Raw genomic sequence first — 15,921 nt, forward strand, 5'->3', positions numbered from 1 at the left:
ACCGTTTTTAAGGCAGGGCAAAAGGGGCAGATGCCCTGGGCCCCATATTGGCTGCCTCATACTTGCCAACTATCCCAGTTTAAATTCCCTCATCCCTTGAAGTTTTAGTCCCGTACTGTGTCCCGATATCTCAGTGTAAAGTTCTGTTGCTGCTGCCCAGCTCTGCCCTTTTGCCATGTACAAATGACTCACCCATATAAAAGTCAGCAGCTACAAAAAGTGTAGCTGCTGACCTTTATTAATCGGACACTCACCTGTCCCACGGTCCAGCAATGCGGGTGAACTAAGCCCCGCTCCTCTCCCCCTCCTTTCTGTGGTGCTGGTGTTCTGCCGAGAAAGGTCCCCTGTCAGATAGTGTCCGCCCTGTACTGCGTAGGCGCAGCGCTTGTGCAGTATGGAGGACAAAGGAGACACCGAAAGTCTCCGAACATGAACAGCTGTTGATAAGCTGTACCCGGCGCCTGCGCAAATAAGACTACATTGTGCCACACGCTGCTGCACGCTCCCGATGCTCGTGCTACTCTGCAAGAGGCGGGTGTAAGGGCGGATGCATACAGAAGAGGCCAAATGATGGGCAGAGCTCATACGATGGGGGTGGATTTCTCAAAGGGGAGGATGTATTATTGAGAAGCGTGTAAGGGGCGGCTGCCTACCCGCCCATCAACATTGAACTACCCACCCTTATCAGCTCTGGCCATCATTGTAAAACTGTTCTGCCAAGAAAGGTCCCCTGACGGATAATGTCCGATCAACAATGCAAAACCCACCCTTCAGTTGTGTAAACATGCCCCGCAAAGACGTGTTGTTTATTGATAAAACCACCCCCAACTTATCAGCTCTGCCCATCATTGTAAAATACGGCTTCTTCTGTAGGCATCCGCCCCTTACACGCTTCTCAATAACACATCTGCCCCTTTGAGTAATGCTCCCCCATCGTATGAGCTCTGCCCATCATTTGGCCTCTTCTGTATGCATCCACCCCTACACCTGCCCCTTGCACGAGCATCGGGAGCGTGCGGCAGCGTGTGGCACAATGTAGTCTTAATTGCACAGGCGCCGTGTACAGCTCATCAACAGCTGTTCATGTTCTGAGACTTTTGGCGTCTCCTTTGTCCTCTGTACTGCGAAAGCGATGCACCTGTCCAGTACAGGGAGGACACTATCCGACGGGGGAGCTTTCTCGGCAGAACACCGGCATTGTCTCTGTGTGCACCCGGCTGTGACTGGCCAGGTAATCATCTGGGACCTGTGACTTGTCCCAGATGATTGGCGAGAGGGAGGGGGGAGAGATGAACTTGCTTCCGGTGCTGTGGTGCCCCGGGAGGAAGTGACAGCCGGATCCCTCTAAAAAGAGGGTATCCGCTACCCCCCCAAAAAAATCACATGGCAAATGCGGCATGTCAGGGGGTCACCTGCACTTAAAGCGAAAATTCCATTTTTCGGTGGAGCTCTGCTTTAAGCCTAACATTAGCCTGTTCAGCAAAGGTAAGCAAATTGAAGGTGGAACCCTTCTTCAAAATAAAATGGTGCTACAGCACACTGAATTTTGGTGCATGTGATTACGCACATCTCAGCTGATGCGTGGGGATATCATTAACAATTAATGGCACTGCTGTGTATCTGCTAAAGGGCAGCATGTTTCTGTGGTGTAAGGAGAGCGATTTTGCATGTGTTCCCGACACACACAAATGTGAAAACAGGCTAAATGTCTCAGTTACAATGGTGGCCAGTGTAAATCTTCTCATTACATTTGGGCTTGCTTTACAATCCTTTCATTCACACTAGTGACCAGTGTGAAGGTCCCCCCTTACATTGGTGGTCAGTGTAAATCCCTCTTTACATTGGTGTTTACTGTGAATGCTCCTATTACATTAGGGGTCAGTGAAAACCCCTATTACATTGGTGGCCAGTGTAGAAACTCCTCTTTATATTGGTAATTGTTAAAAAAAAATCCAAACTTGCATTTTTGGTCAGTTTTTAATCCTCCCTTACATTGGTGTTCCATGTAGAAACCCCCTTTAAATTGCTGGTGAGTGTAAATCCCCCTTACATTGGTGGCTAGTGTATAAACCCCCCTTTATTGGCTGTTGATGTAAAATCCCCTATTACATTGGTTGTCAGTGTAAATTCTTCATAACATTGGTGATCAGTGTACATGTCCCTTTATATTGGTGGTAAGTGCAGAATTGTCCTTATACTGGTGGTCAGTCTAAATCCCCTTTTACATTGGTAGTCAGTGTAAATCCCCCCTAACATTGGTGGTCGGTGTAGAAGTGTCACCTTACATTGGTGGTCAGTGCAAATCTCCTCGACAATGGTGGTCAATGCAAAATCCCCCTCACATTGATGGTCAGTGTAAATCCCCCCTCATATTGGTGGTCATTGTAAATTCTCCATTACATTGGTATAATCCTCCACTATATACTTGCCAAAGATCTCCAGCTTTGCTCTACAAGATTCAGAATTTGCCACAGTGTATTGCCTCCTAACTAATCCCATCCCCCCACCACTGTTACTGATCCCATCAACCCCCCAACATAGCCACTGGTCCCAGGAGTTCTAGGACTCCTAGGAGTTTTCTGTCTATTGATGGGCCCCTCACCTCCCCAGTCCATGGTGTTCAAGCAGTGAGGAGATGATGTACTGTAACCTTTGACAAAAAATCAGTGAACACTAATGCTGTGCACTAACCTCTTGCAACCAATCACTGAGCAGTAAGAATATGCAGTAACCTCTAGGAAACATTTAGTGAGTGGTATAGATGTCCAGTAACCTCTAGCAATCAATCAGTGAGCAGTATCAATGTACAGTAATCTCTAGCAACCAATCAACAAGCAGAAGTCATGTGCTGTAGCCTCTAGAAAATAAACAGTGAGCCATAATGTGTGCTGTAACCTCTAGCAGCCAGTCAGAGAGCGGTAATGATACACTGTAACCTCTGGCAACCAATCGCAATCCCTGCCTGATCTGATTCAGTAAACTGATTTTGAGTCTAGCTGCTATTTATTGTATGTTTCAAAGCATGTGGAGAGTGAAATTACACGGAAGAGGGGCCCAAGAAAATGTTTGCCCGGGGTCCAGTCAATATTAAAAGACGGCCCTGCATACGGGATATGTCTAGACGTTACAGCAGAACTCCAGCTAAACATAGCAAGATAAAAATCAATAGCCTGTTAAAAGATAATCTAGCAAATCCAACTCCTGTTACAATAATAAACCTGAATCCTGAGATTTATATCACTAGATTTCCTCAGTCTCATGACCAGCATCATTCAACCCACTTCCTCTGAGCCCAGGTTGGATCCACCCCAGCCTGTGATTAGACAGTGAAAGGAGAAGCAGCAAAATGATGAGCTCATCTTTCTCAGTCTGTCACTCAGCTTTTTCCCCTAACAACATGCTTCTTGTCTTTACATAAACTGATTGGCTCATTGTGCTGCTTTTTCCTCCCATAATTCTGCTGTACAGAGACTGCACGAAGCTGATATCAGGTCATATATTAAAGGTACTTGTACGATACTGCTTGCATTTAAACACATGCATTTACTGCTGTATTAATTATTACAGAGCTGCTAGAATTTGTGTTTTTTTATGTCTGCTTAGAGTTTAGCTTAAGGCTCCATTCACATCTTGGTGTATGGGGTCGACAATCGCGGTAAAATTGCGCAAATAGAATCGTGGAACACCTGTCGCCCAAAAGAAGCTCATGTATGGGAAAATCGCGCCACATTTGAGGTTCTATTGAAATTGACAAGCAACGCACGGGCGTTTTGCCACTATTGCAAATTGTGGGCAGAATCGTGGCGATTCCGCCTGTGATTTGGGACACGGAGATGTGAATGGAGCCTTATGCTAACTGCAGGAATATTGTCATTTTTATATCTTTATGTTTTCTGTCTAGGGTTGAAAATAATCTATCACTTGTACATTGTTACAAGTTCTGTAGATGTGACACCTTGGATCATGTTCATCTACTGATTTTCATATATTAGGCAAGGTGTTTCATTATTAGGCACATTTGGTACATACTTCCCTTTTGTTTTGCCTGAATGTAATACACCAGAGTTTATTTTAAACAGCAGTCTTTATCACATTATTTCATAACTACAAAATGAACAATGGTCTGCTTTCAGTGATTGTTGAATGTTAAATGTGAATAATCTCATAATGACGTTCCATTTTGACAAGCTATCATAATGTCTTAATAATAGTATTATGAGGAAAGAACATTCATAATAATAGATATGCGCTCTACAGTTTTAATGGTGTGTAATGTAGCTAAAATATCTGTAAAATATAGCATATAATGGGCAGATAACCAGACCTGAGATATTCTATTTAGATCTATGCATTCTACTCTAATAGTGGCCATACGTGCTTCAATATTAAACCTCTAGGAGCAGAGAGGCCCCATCAGAAGATCTGGAACACAGACATCCCACCAGTTTTTCGTGTTGAATGGCGACATGAGGATGACCTAAGGGAGCCTGGAGATTTACCCCCCATAGGAACACCGGGAGCGTCAGCAAGCTAAAAGGCCTTGGCTAGGCTAAAGCCACTTGCCCTTTTATGCTTGCCATCTGGTAAGCAGGCTCTACTACTAGGGTGGATTGTCACTACTGCTTAGAAGTGCACGGTGGTGGTGTTTTCACTTTGAAATAAGGACTTGGAGAAATCCCCTTGATGTCATTTATATGAACTTTTAATAATTTTAGCGCAGCTTTTTACAGGACTCTTCAATATTATTATCTGACTGATTTGGGATTCAATCAAATGATCGAATCAGAAAATAATCAAATAGCTGAAACTCCCCTTCTGATCAATCAATGGGCCAGGGCAGAAAATTATTGATCGTATTTTATCAATCGGCAGCACTGAAATACTTTGGTCATGAATCCAAACCTATTTTGGTTGATCAGATCATGAAATTACATGGTGGAATGCACACGTTCCTTGCCTTTCCAAATACAATCGCAAAATGATTCACTTTATATTTTTAGAAGTTAAGATGACACTGGCTAGGGCTTGGAAAGCAACCCTCAGTCTCTACAAGCAAGAAAGAAAGAGGCTTCCATCATTACAAATGTAGAGTGTGGTGGTCCCATCCCTTGCGTTAGAGACCAAAAAAGAGAGAATGCCCCCCTTAGTGGGACTTTAATAGACCACCAACTCTTATGATAAAAAAATATATCTTATTATGGTATACTATAAAAAGACGTGAAAACGTCTATAACATACAGAAATACAAAAATTGCATTCCATACAGAATCAGAACAAGAGGTATACAAATGATAATATTAGATGTACTCTCCTGGGTGGTTATACCCCCGATGCCACCCCTAGGAGAGTACATCTAATATTATAATTTGTATACCTCTTGTTCTGATTCTGTATGGAATGCAATTTTTGTATTTTTGTATGTTATAGACGTTTTCACGTCTTTTTATAGTATACCATAATAAAATATATTTTTTTATCATTTTTCATCATCTATTAAAGTCCCACTAAGGGGGGCATTCTCTCTTTTTTGGTCTCAGTCTCTACAAGGGCTGCTATCAGGAAGATCTCCTGGATCATGGCCCAGGAGAAAATGGCGAGCATCCTCAATGATACAAAACAGAAATTGGAGATGATATGGGAACCGTGGGCTAAACTCATGGGTATAGCCATTTCCCCAGGGTTGCTACCGAGCCAAAGTCAGGACAAAAATTGAGAGACATAAACCTTACTTACCTCCCCTCCCCCCCTCCTTCTTATGTTCTTTTCCCCCTCTTTCTTCTTCGGGGGCTGTCCCTTTCTACTACAGGGTTCCTGTTTTATACGCTTGATACATTTTCAGGGTTCCGCTCTAGAGACAGCAGGTCTCAGGTAGAGGCTGTCCATGGGGTGGGGAGGTCCCACTCCTGGGTACAGTATGATCCCGTCGGGGGTGCCGGGGCAATGGGACCCTCTCCCTTTGACCTAGTTGGGCCTGAGAGGCCTCTCGGTCACAGATAAATGGTGGGCCGGGAGGCTACTCCCACTTAACATCAACTCCCCCAATAGGGGTCGGGTAATATAAATATTATATTGTCTGGTTTGTACTCTTTTCACCATCTTATTTGACTGTATTATACCGACAGAGATTGTATCCCGCCTACCTTCTCGTACCACGAGTTCATTTTGATAATATTGTACTTCAAATGTTACTCTGTTCTATATTTTATGAAAATAAAATAATTTGCATCTGAGTTTCCACCATGTAATCTCTTTCAATCAATAACTTTCGATCATATTTTCCAACTATTAGAAGAAATACACTTCCCTGTGTGTGGCATATTGATCATTTGGGTTGTCAACTACAGATTTATTTTCCCATTGGGAGAGACATCAAAAGATCTTATCAAAGTGTGTGTGACCACCATAATATGGCACATGGTGTCACTTTATATCTAAAGTGCTTGTAGGCAGGTTGCTTGTTAGAGTTCAGTTAACTCTAACCCTCCTGGCTGGGGCAGCACCTAACTAAAGAAGCCCCATCGTGGCTGGCAGCCATTTATCTCCCTGTCTTTGCTGGATTTTTAAAACTGAAGATCGGCACACTACATCTGCTCTCAGCCTGTTAACTTTACATCACTGTCGGGATTACTGCGCAGCACCATGTAAGATCTATTTGATTACTTCAATAAACTTGGCATCTTTCTTGTTTTTTGTGGAACTTCCTTTAGTCCAAGACTGTGTGCAAATGCTTTGAGTCCAACTATTACATTTCCCATTAATACAACAGTTTTCTGTGTTTTTTTTTAAACTGGAGTGCCTGTTTAGTGTTCTTTCTTGCCATTTAGAGTTAACTATGTTTCCAGAGTTTTTCATGGCTGGCTTTTTGGGTCTGACTCAATGGTCCTGTGTCATTATAATAGGGACAGGGGTCTAAATCCCACAGGAATTGTTGCTGCTGCTGTCGTCTACACTGCTGATGTCATTGCCGGAGGCTGTCCTGCCAGCCTGCTGTACCATGCTGAGTCCGGATTTCCTGCTGATGAACATTTGGCTTTTGGAGCCTCCCACAGCATAGGGGAATTGCTGGGACATGCAGACTGCCCTGAAGATACCAACCCTGGATAATGCCACCATGGACTTTGCCAAAAATGGACTCTTATGTGTGCAGATATGCTGGAGCAGCCACAAGCCTGAGTTAGGGATTCGTTTAAGGAAAGACTGTTGCCTTTGTTTGACTATCATGCCTAATTTATTTTTACTAAAGCTTTTGAAACTTTGCCTTTGCTGGTCTGAGGTTACAAAAGCCATGCAATGCAAGTAACCGGCACACATAGTTTACAGTGTGGGTCAGTTAAATCACATTGGGGTATCAAAACATCATTGTAGGAAGTAACACAGTGTGGAGTACAAGTTACCAAGGGTAACAGAGGTTTCACAAGCAGCCTGTCATAAAGTGTGTGCCTGTGGCAGGTGGGACAGCCTCTTGCAGGAGGGAGTTGTCAGCACTCTCTTTGAGAGCAGTCTGTCTCCCATAGTAATGGGAGAAGATCAGCACCAGCCTGTGCACAGGTATAAAAGAAGAAGAGTTAAGTGAGTGCACACTAGGCTCATGGCGAGACCCCATTTCATTTCTGGGAGTGAGATAGCGGAGATACGCTGGACAGGTGGAGAGGGTATCAGCTCTGCATGTCCCTCCTAAATGCAACAGTGACAATAGTGATGTATATTAAAGTGGTTGTAAACCCTTACACACACCACTTTTCCCTACAGGTAAGTGGTGACCGCCGGCTCCCGCGCAACTCCGGCCAGTCACAGAGCCAGAGTCCACGGCCCCGGAAGGAAGAGGGGTGAAGATGGACGTAGCCACCAGCGGGGACCTCGGGGACATTGTGGCCTTTGTTTTCAGGTAAGTGCAACATAATGGGATAGTATGCAATGCATACTAGCCCATTATGCTTTTACTTTGCAGGGGAAAAAAGAGGAAGTAAAACCCATTAGGGTTTACTTCCTCTTTAACACCAAGAGAGATAAATGCAGTTCAGTCATCTGTTCAAATACACATTGTGTACGGCCATCTTTAAGTTAGAGGTCTGCCTTAAGGTTGAGCTTTTCCTGAAAGCGACCTCCACCCTGTCCCAGAACATCAGTGAACACAGTACAAGTAATGGTACCCCATGTGTATGGCAGAGACCCTATTCAAGGTGCCTAGCATAGCCTAGAAAAAACCACTCTGGGGTAGGCCTCCTATGTGATGCACACTTGGCGCCCAACGAGGAGTGGGATATGGAGGAAGGGTTTCCTGCCTTGTTAGTAATTGAAACATTTTCTACCTTTGAATTTTAACCAATAAAATGGTATTATGCTAGGACAGCTGTGGGCTCTCCTTCTCTTCCTACATGCTTACCTCTTTTTCTACTCCTTATCTCTCTAGATCAACCTTTTTACCTTTACCTTGAAATAATGTTCACATCAACAGAACACCGGTGTGGTCAGCAAGCTGTGGATATAACAATTATTTTTAGAAATAGCATTAAATAATAGAATCAATCATAAAACATACTTATTTAATGTCAAACTTGTGCTTGCTTTTTTCTACAAAGATGCTTAATTCTGGGTTGCAGGGCACTTTACACGGGAGTAGTGTACGTTACGTAGGAGTAGAGTACGTTAATGGGAGCAGGGCACATTGCGTGGGAGCAGGGCACATTACGTGGGGGAGGGTACATTAAATGGGGGAAGGAAAAATACGTAGGAGCAGGGCACTTTACAGGAGAGAAGGGAGCATTACATAGGAGCAGGACACATTACATGGGAACAGAGCACATTAAAATGGGAACAGAGCACATTACATGAGAGCAGGACACATTACATGGGAGCAGAGCACATCAGGGCACATTACATGAGAGCAGGGAACATTACATGGGAGCAGAGCACATCAGGGCACATTACACGAGAGCAGGGAACATTACATGGGAGCAGAGCACATCAGTGCACATTACATTGGAGCAGAGCAAAATTACATGAGAGCAGGGCACATTACATGGGAGCAGGGTACATTACATGGGAGAAGGGTACATTACATGGGAACAGAGCACATCAGTGCACATTACATGGGAGCAGAACAAAATTACATGAGAGCAGGGCACATTACATGAGAGCAGGGCACATTACATGGGAGCAGGATACATTACATGGGAGCAGGGTACATTACATGGGAACAGAGCACATCAGGGCACATTACATGGGAGCAGGGCACATTGCATGGGAGCAGGGTACATTACATGGGAGCAGGGCGCATTACATGGGAGCAGGGCGCATTACATGGGAGCAAGGCACATTACATGGGAGCAGGGCACATTACATGGGAGCAGAGCACATCAGGGCACATTACATGAGAGCAGGGCACAATATATGGGAGCAGGGTACATTACATGGGAGCAGAGCACAGCAGGGCACATTACATGGGAGCAGGGTACATTACATGGGAGCAGAGCACATCGGGGCATATTACATGAGAGCAGGGCACATTACATGAGAGTTGGGTACATTACATGGGGACAGAGCACATTACAGAAGAGCAGGTCACATTACATGACAACAGAGAACATTACATGGGATCAGAGCACATTACATAACAACAGGGCAGATTACAGGAGAGCAGAGCTCATTACATGACAGCAGGGCACATTACATAGGAGAAGGGCACAATAAGTCGGGGCAGGGCACATTACATGGGAGAAGGGCACATTACATGGGAGAAGGGCACATTACATGACAACATGGCACATTAGTTGGGAGCAGAGCACATTACATGATAGCAGGGCACATTACATAGGAGCAGGGCACATTACATGATGATGAGCTCAAGGCCCATTACAGTATATGAGAGCAGGGGACATTACATGGCAGCAGAGCACATCAGGGCACATTACATGAGAGCAGGGTACATTACATGGGAGCAGAGCACATTATTTGGGAGCAGAGCACATCAGTGCACATTACATAGGAGCAGAGCAAAATTACATGAGAGCAGGGCACATTACATGGGAGCAGGGTACATTACATGGGAACAGAGCACATCAGGGCACATTACATGGGAGCAGGGCACATTGCATGGGAGCAGGGTACATTGCATGGGAGCAGGGCGCATTACATGGGAGCAGGGCACATTACATGGGAGCAGGGCACATTACATGGGAGCAGAGCACATCAGGGCACATTACATGAGAGCAGGGCACATTATATGGGAGCAGGGTACATTACATGGGAGCAGAGCACAGCAGGGCACATTACATGGGAGCAGGGTACATTACATGGGAGCAGAGCACATCGGGGCATATTACATGAGAGCAGGGCACATTACATGAGAGTTGGGTACATTACATGGGGACAGAGCACATTACAGAAGAGCAGGTCACATTACATGACAACAGAGAACATTACATGGGATCAGAGCACATTACATAACAACAGGGCAGATTACAGGAGAGCAGAGCTCATTACATGACAGCAGGGCACATTACATAGGAGAAGGGCACAATAAGTCGGGGCAGGGCACATTACATGGGAGAAGGGCACATTACATGACAACATGGCACATTAGTTGGGAGCAGAGCACATTACATGATAGCAGGGCACATTACATAGGAGCAGGGCACATTACATGATGATGAGCTCAAGGCCCATTACAGTATATGAGAGCAGGGGACATTACATGGCAGCAGAGCACATCAGGGCACATTACATGAGAGCAGGGTACATTACATGGGAGCAGAGCACATTATTTGGGAGCAGAGCACATCAGTGCACATTACATAGGAGCAGAGCAAAATTACATGAGAGCAGGGCACATTACATGGGAGCAGGGTACATTACATGGGAACAGAGCACATCAGGGCACATTACATGGGAGCAGGGCACATTGCATGGGAGCAGGGTACATTACATGGGAGCAGGGCGCATTACATGGGAGCAGAGCAAAATTACATGAGAGCAGGGCACATTACATGGGAGCAGAGCACATCAGGGCACATTTTTTTTAACATAAAGTTTTTTATTTCAATAAAACAGAAAGAAAAAACAATTAAAAACTTTGAGCAGTGGTCATAATGTACAACATATATAGATATTGAGGTAGATGTTACATATCCATCAATAATTCCCTTAAATAACCAGCAGGGGAAGATAGGGGGAAAGGGGGGAACAGAGTGAGAAGATATCAATCCGGCTGCATCCCATTTACAGCATTATCATCTTATCATGGGGAGCAGAACATCAACATCACCATCCTCAGTGGGATTTATCAATATGGATCTATGAGTGAGAGTCTCGGTCTTCAATATTTGCCCATATGGGGTCTGGTAGAGAGAAGTTGCAGGGGGTGTTGTTCCCGGGAAATCCCCAGTATGGAAGGGAGGGGAGGGGGGGTAAGTCACCGTTTTTTAGTGGGATCCCAGAGCGAACCAGGTAGTGTCATCATAGCAGAGTTTCAGCATGTATGGCCTAGTGTCACTGCCACTGCAGCCACAAGGTGCAAAGTGATGTCCCTTATATTCTATTCCCTACTCTAGGGCCAACTGCTCCTCACATACCCAGGGGTCCCATATTTTTGCAAACTTTTTAGGGCAATTATGGCCAAGAGAAGTTAACTAATACAGCAGAAGGGCCTTATTAATGAGATTCTTCCAAAAGCGTATTGTTGGGGGAGTGGAACCCTTCCAATGCAGCAGGATTGCCTTCCTGGTATAAAATGCTGCATAAAATACAAACAGTTTCTTGACCTGGGGAGCATCTAATGTATCCACAATTCCAAGCAACAAGGGAATCGGATCACATGGGACTTTTAATTTGCCAACTAGATTTATCGTGCTAACTACCCCTCTCCAGAAGGTTTGTATTTACTGGCAGGACCAAACCACATGGAAGAAGGAGCCCTCCTCCGCTGTACATTTGGTACGAACTGGGTTGTTAATAGAGTATATTTTTGCAAGACGCTGTGGGGAGAAGTGGGGTCTATGCAAGAATTTTAGTTGAATGAATCTATCTCTGGCAGATATCATCAAAGGGAGATATTGCTGAATACCTTCCTCCCAGTCATCATCAGCCAGCAAGGGTATATCGCCCTGCCAAACCGAGAACAACTGTGAGACCTTAGAGGTGTCCAGGCCCACCAGAGCAGTGTATAAAGTAGACAAGATTCTTTTTTCCCCTTCCTCGCTCAACAACTGTTCAATCCCAGTGGTTCCCAGCACCAGTGGCGTGGAGAACTGGGAGCGATAGGCGTGCCAAAGTTGCAAGTATCTGAAGAACATGCGGTTGGGTAGCCCTTTCTGCTGCAAATCAACGCAGGACCTCCCACAGATAATTCCATTCCACTGAATCAAATGCTTTTTCAGCATCTAGGGAGGCCACTGCGTCGAACTCGGTAAGGTAACCCTTGGCACCTATGACTGTATATAGCCTGCAAAGATTTATATCTGTCCCCTTACCTGGCATAAAACCTGTTTGGTCCTCATGAATTAGAGTGAGTATGACTTCATTAAGTCTTCTAGCTAGAATCTTGGTAAGGATTTTGGCATCTGCATTAAGTAGGGAGATGGGGCGGTAGGAGGTGCAGAGATCGGATCCTTACCTGGCTTAGGAATGACCACGATAATTGATTCCGCCATACAGATCGGGAGGGTGGTGTCCTCCAGAGTCCCTACGATCATCTCATGTAATCTGGGTATTAACTGTTCCCCGTAATGTTTGTAAAACTCAGGGGGAAGACCATCCACACCCGGAGTCTTCCGTGCCTGGAGTTCGCCCAGGGCTTGTTTCACCTCCTCTACAGAGATGGGTCTGTCTAAGTGATTTCGGGCCTCCTCGCTAAGTGTAGGGAAGGTAAGTTGATTAAGGAAGGAGTCCAGCTCCTTCTCAGAGTAGTCTACCTTAGAGGAGTAGAGGGAGCCATAATATGATGCAAAGCATGCGTTGATGTCCACCAGATCATGCACCAGAGTCCCAACCGCAGTTTTGATACGGGCAATAGTAGTCGTTGGTTGTTGTTCATTTGCCAGCCATGCTAACAAGTGTCCTGTCTTTTCCCCCTGCTCAAAGATGCGCTGTGTCTGTGTTAGTTGTTTTTTGGCCCCCCGCCACTCGCAGTAGCATCATCTCACGATGGGCAGCCTGCATATCAAGTAGGGTAATTGGATTTTGAGTCTGAACATACTGGGATTCAAGGGCTTGTGCCCTAGCCTCAGCATCTTCAATGGAAACCCTGGCATTATGTCTTGCGAGAGAGATTGAGGTTTGGTAGCAACCCCGGATGTATGCCTTGAAGGCGTCCCATCTAGTATGTAGCACGGAAGAGTCTGCATTAGATATCCAAAAATCATTTATAGATTTAGCCATATCTGCTTCTATACTTTCCTCAGAGACCCAATAGCAGGACAGTCTCCATATTCTCTCTGAAGGGGGAGTCTGAGTTTGTAGGGTAAGAAGCATGGGGGCATGATTTGATATGCCCCTGGGGAGTATAGTCACCTCCCTTACACGGGAAAGCAGCCCCCCACTGGCATACACTAAGTCTATCCTGGACAGTGTGCGGTAGGAAGCAGACTGGCAAGTATAGGCTCTATCAGTCGGAAATCGCCACCTCCAAACATCAGTTAAACCATAGAGAGTTGCCCATTTGTTAAGGGGGGAATAAGAACCCACCCCCAGAGCCAACCTATCCAATGATGGATTCGGGGCCATATTAAAGTCCCCAGCTATAATGAGGTTGTCTGTAGGGTAGGTAGCCAGTATATGAGTCAAGTATTTAAGGAGAGATATAGTAGCCGGGGGGGGGGGGGGAGTATGTACAAACCCAGAATCAGCAGCTCAACAGTATCTATCACAGCATGTAGCAAGACAAATCTGCCCTCCGGGTCAGTCCTAACATTAAGTAGGGTGAAGGATAAGGTCTTATGGATTAGGACACTAACCCCCCTAGCGTATCCTGAGTAAGTGGAATGATAATAGTGCCCCACCCACGGTTTTTTAAGGCTGAGGACCCTGCTGCCCATTAAGTGGGTCTCCTGCAATATACAAATATGTGGGCTGTATTTCTTCAAGTATGTCATAACGAGGGACCTCTTGAGTTAGTCATTTAGTCCCTAACGTTCCAGGAAATAAGTCTCAGAGGAGCCATATTTGTAGAACCTGCAAATTAATATAAGGGGGACATCGATAGGACTGACCCAGCACAGGGCGCACACCTCTGAATACACAATCATCCACTTGTAATACATTGGTCATCCAGTCCTCAGATAAGCCAAGGGCTGAAAGAGATGACCAAAAGAGACCACTGCATATGACCTTATCAAACTGGGAAAAACAGTAACAAAAGGAAAGAAAAAAGGGAAACAACCAAAATTTGAAAACCCAATCCCCCCCACCCTGCACGTCCGTTGGGGAACTCGGAGTGCCTTTACTCATAACCAAACCCATTAAATCATAGGAAAGTCTCCTGTGGGAGCAAATGGAGAGGCAGGCGGCCCTCCTAAGCACAGGCAGACTACAATTTCACATAGGACCGGAGGTCTCCGCTCCCAAGCCTATAGCATAGTGCAGAAAAAAATAAAAGTCAATTAGGGTTAGCTGATGTGCATGTAGAAAAAATAAAAAAACACCTAGTACTAGCTAGGGGCACACACTTAGAACGTTCAACAGTTAACTTCCTCAGAAAAGGAATATTCCAACAACCCCCATTATTGGCTTTCAGACAACCACCCAACCTCAGACACAAACTAATCAGCAGGAAACTTCACTCTGATTATGAAGTCACAAATAATGGTAGCAAACCCTGCAATAAAAAACGCTGCAAACTATGCAACCAGATAAATCTATCCAAAAGTGTTACACACACAAATGGGACCTTCAATATCATGGGATCTTACAGCTGTACCTCAAGTAATGTTGTGTACCTCATCCAATGCAAAAGGTGCAGCAAAGGATCTTATGTTGGTGAAACAGGACAGAAGTTGCAAGCGAGGATGAATTTGCACAGACATACCATCAAAGAACATAAAGAAGACAGTTTATGCACACCTGTGGGACATCATTTCTCACAATCGGACCACACCATAAAAGGCCTCAATGTCTTAGTTCTTAAAGGGAATTTCAGAACTATCCAGGAAAGGAAAACGTTTGAACTAAGAATGATACTTCTTTTTGACACGAAGAATAATGGCCTGAATTTAGATATTGGTTTCCTTACACATTATGCTAAAGTTTTACGACCGCTCTGTGACTAGTATCCCCCCCTGCATTCCCCCCTAGCTCTCCCTCTGTCTTATCTCACTAACTCTGCTGCTATCTTTATTACCATTGATTTGTATGTGTTTGGTTTCCCCTTTTTTTTTTTTTTTCTTTCTTCTTTAACATTCTGCTTAAAAATTTGTGAATCAGTACTGCTTGGACCTTGAAGAAGGGGACATACCCCGAAAGCTTGTCCTGAAAAATTGTATGTTAGTGCAAATAAAAAAAGTATCACGGACAGTACTCAATTTTCTCTGTCAGAAAAGAGGGAAATTTTATATATTCTTGTCAGTTCAACGGGCATGAGTCCCTCCACAGCCCCTTTATTGTACACGGATAATAAAAGAAAAAAAACAACTGTGTCATTACCAGGAGGTTCACTTCCCGCCCGTGAATGTCTCCTCTAAGTAGGGTAAAGATAATGATGCATTATCTAGTACAAGGGCGCCAAAAGCGAACAAGTGACCAGGTCTTCCAGCACGGTGGCTCAATTCAGGCCAGTGTCTCCTGGTTAGACAGGTGAGGGATATCTCAGCCAGAAGAGGAGAGGAATGCTGCAAACAAACAGTCATGTGGTTGAGATTCCCCAGTGTAACGGAGCAGAATTAAAGGAGGGGGGGCGAAGAGGGGGGGGGAAGCCCGTCCAAGCTGAAGTAT

The 15,921-nt window shown here is 44.9% G+C and overlaps 1 protein-coding gene across 5 annotated transcripts in view; it reads right to left on the reverse strand.

Moving 5' to 3' along the window:
- Positions 1-15,921, reverse strand: part of LOC141109728 (hematopoietic prostaglandin D synthase-like) — a 65,419-nt gene that overhangs the window by 46,543 nt on the left and 2,955 nt on the right. For 2 of the 5 annotated variants that reach the window (XM_073601050.1, XM_073601052.1), the window contains exon 2: positions 8,431-8,476. The exons of 1 other annotated variant lie outside the window; for it this stretch is intronic. The gene's annotated coding sequence lies outside the window, so the exon portion shown is untranslated. Of the gene's footprint in view, positions 1-8,383; positions 8,477-15,921 lie in introns of all 5 variants that reach the window. 2 more of the 5 variants (XM_073601051.1, XM_073601053.1) reach the window with 1 other exon arrangement.

This window comes from Aquarana catesbeiana, linkage group LG01 (genome assembly GCF_042186555.1).
Source record: "Aquarana catesbeiana isolate 2022-GZ linkage group LG01, ASM4218655v1, whole genome shotgun sequence".
Taxonomy (NCBI): Eukaryota; Metazoa; Chordata; class Amphibia; order Anura; family Ranidae; genus Aquarana; species Aquarana catesbeiana.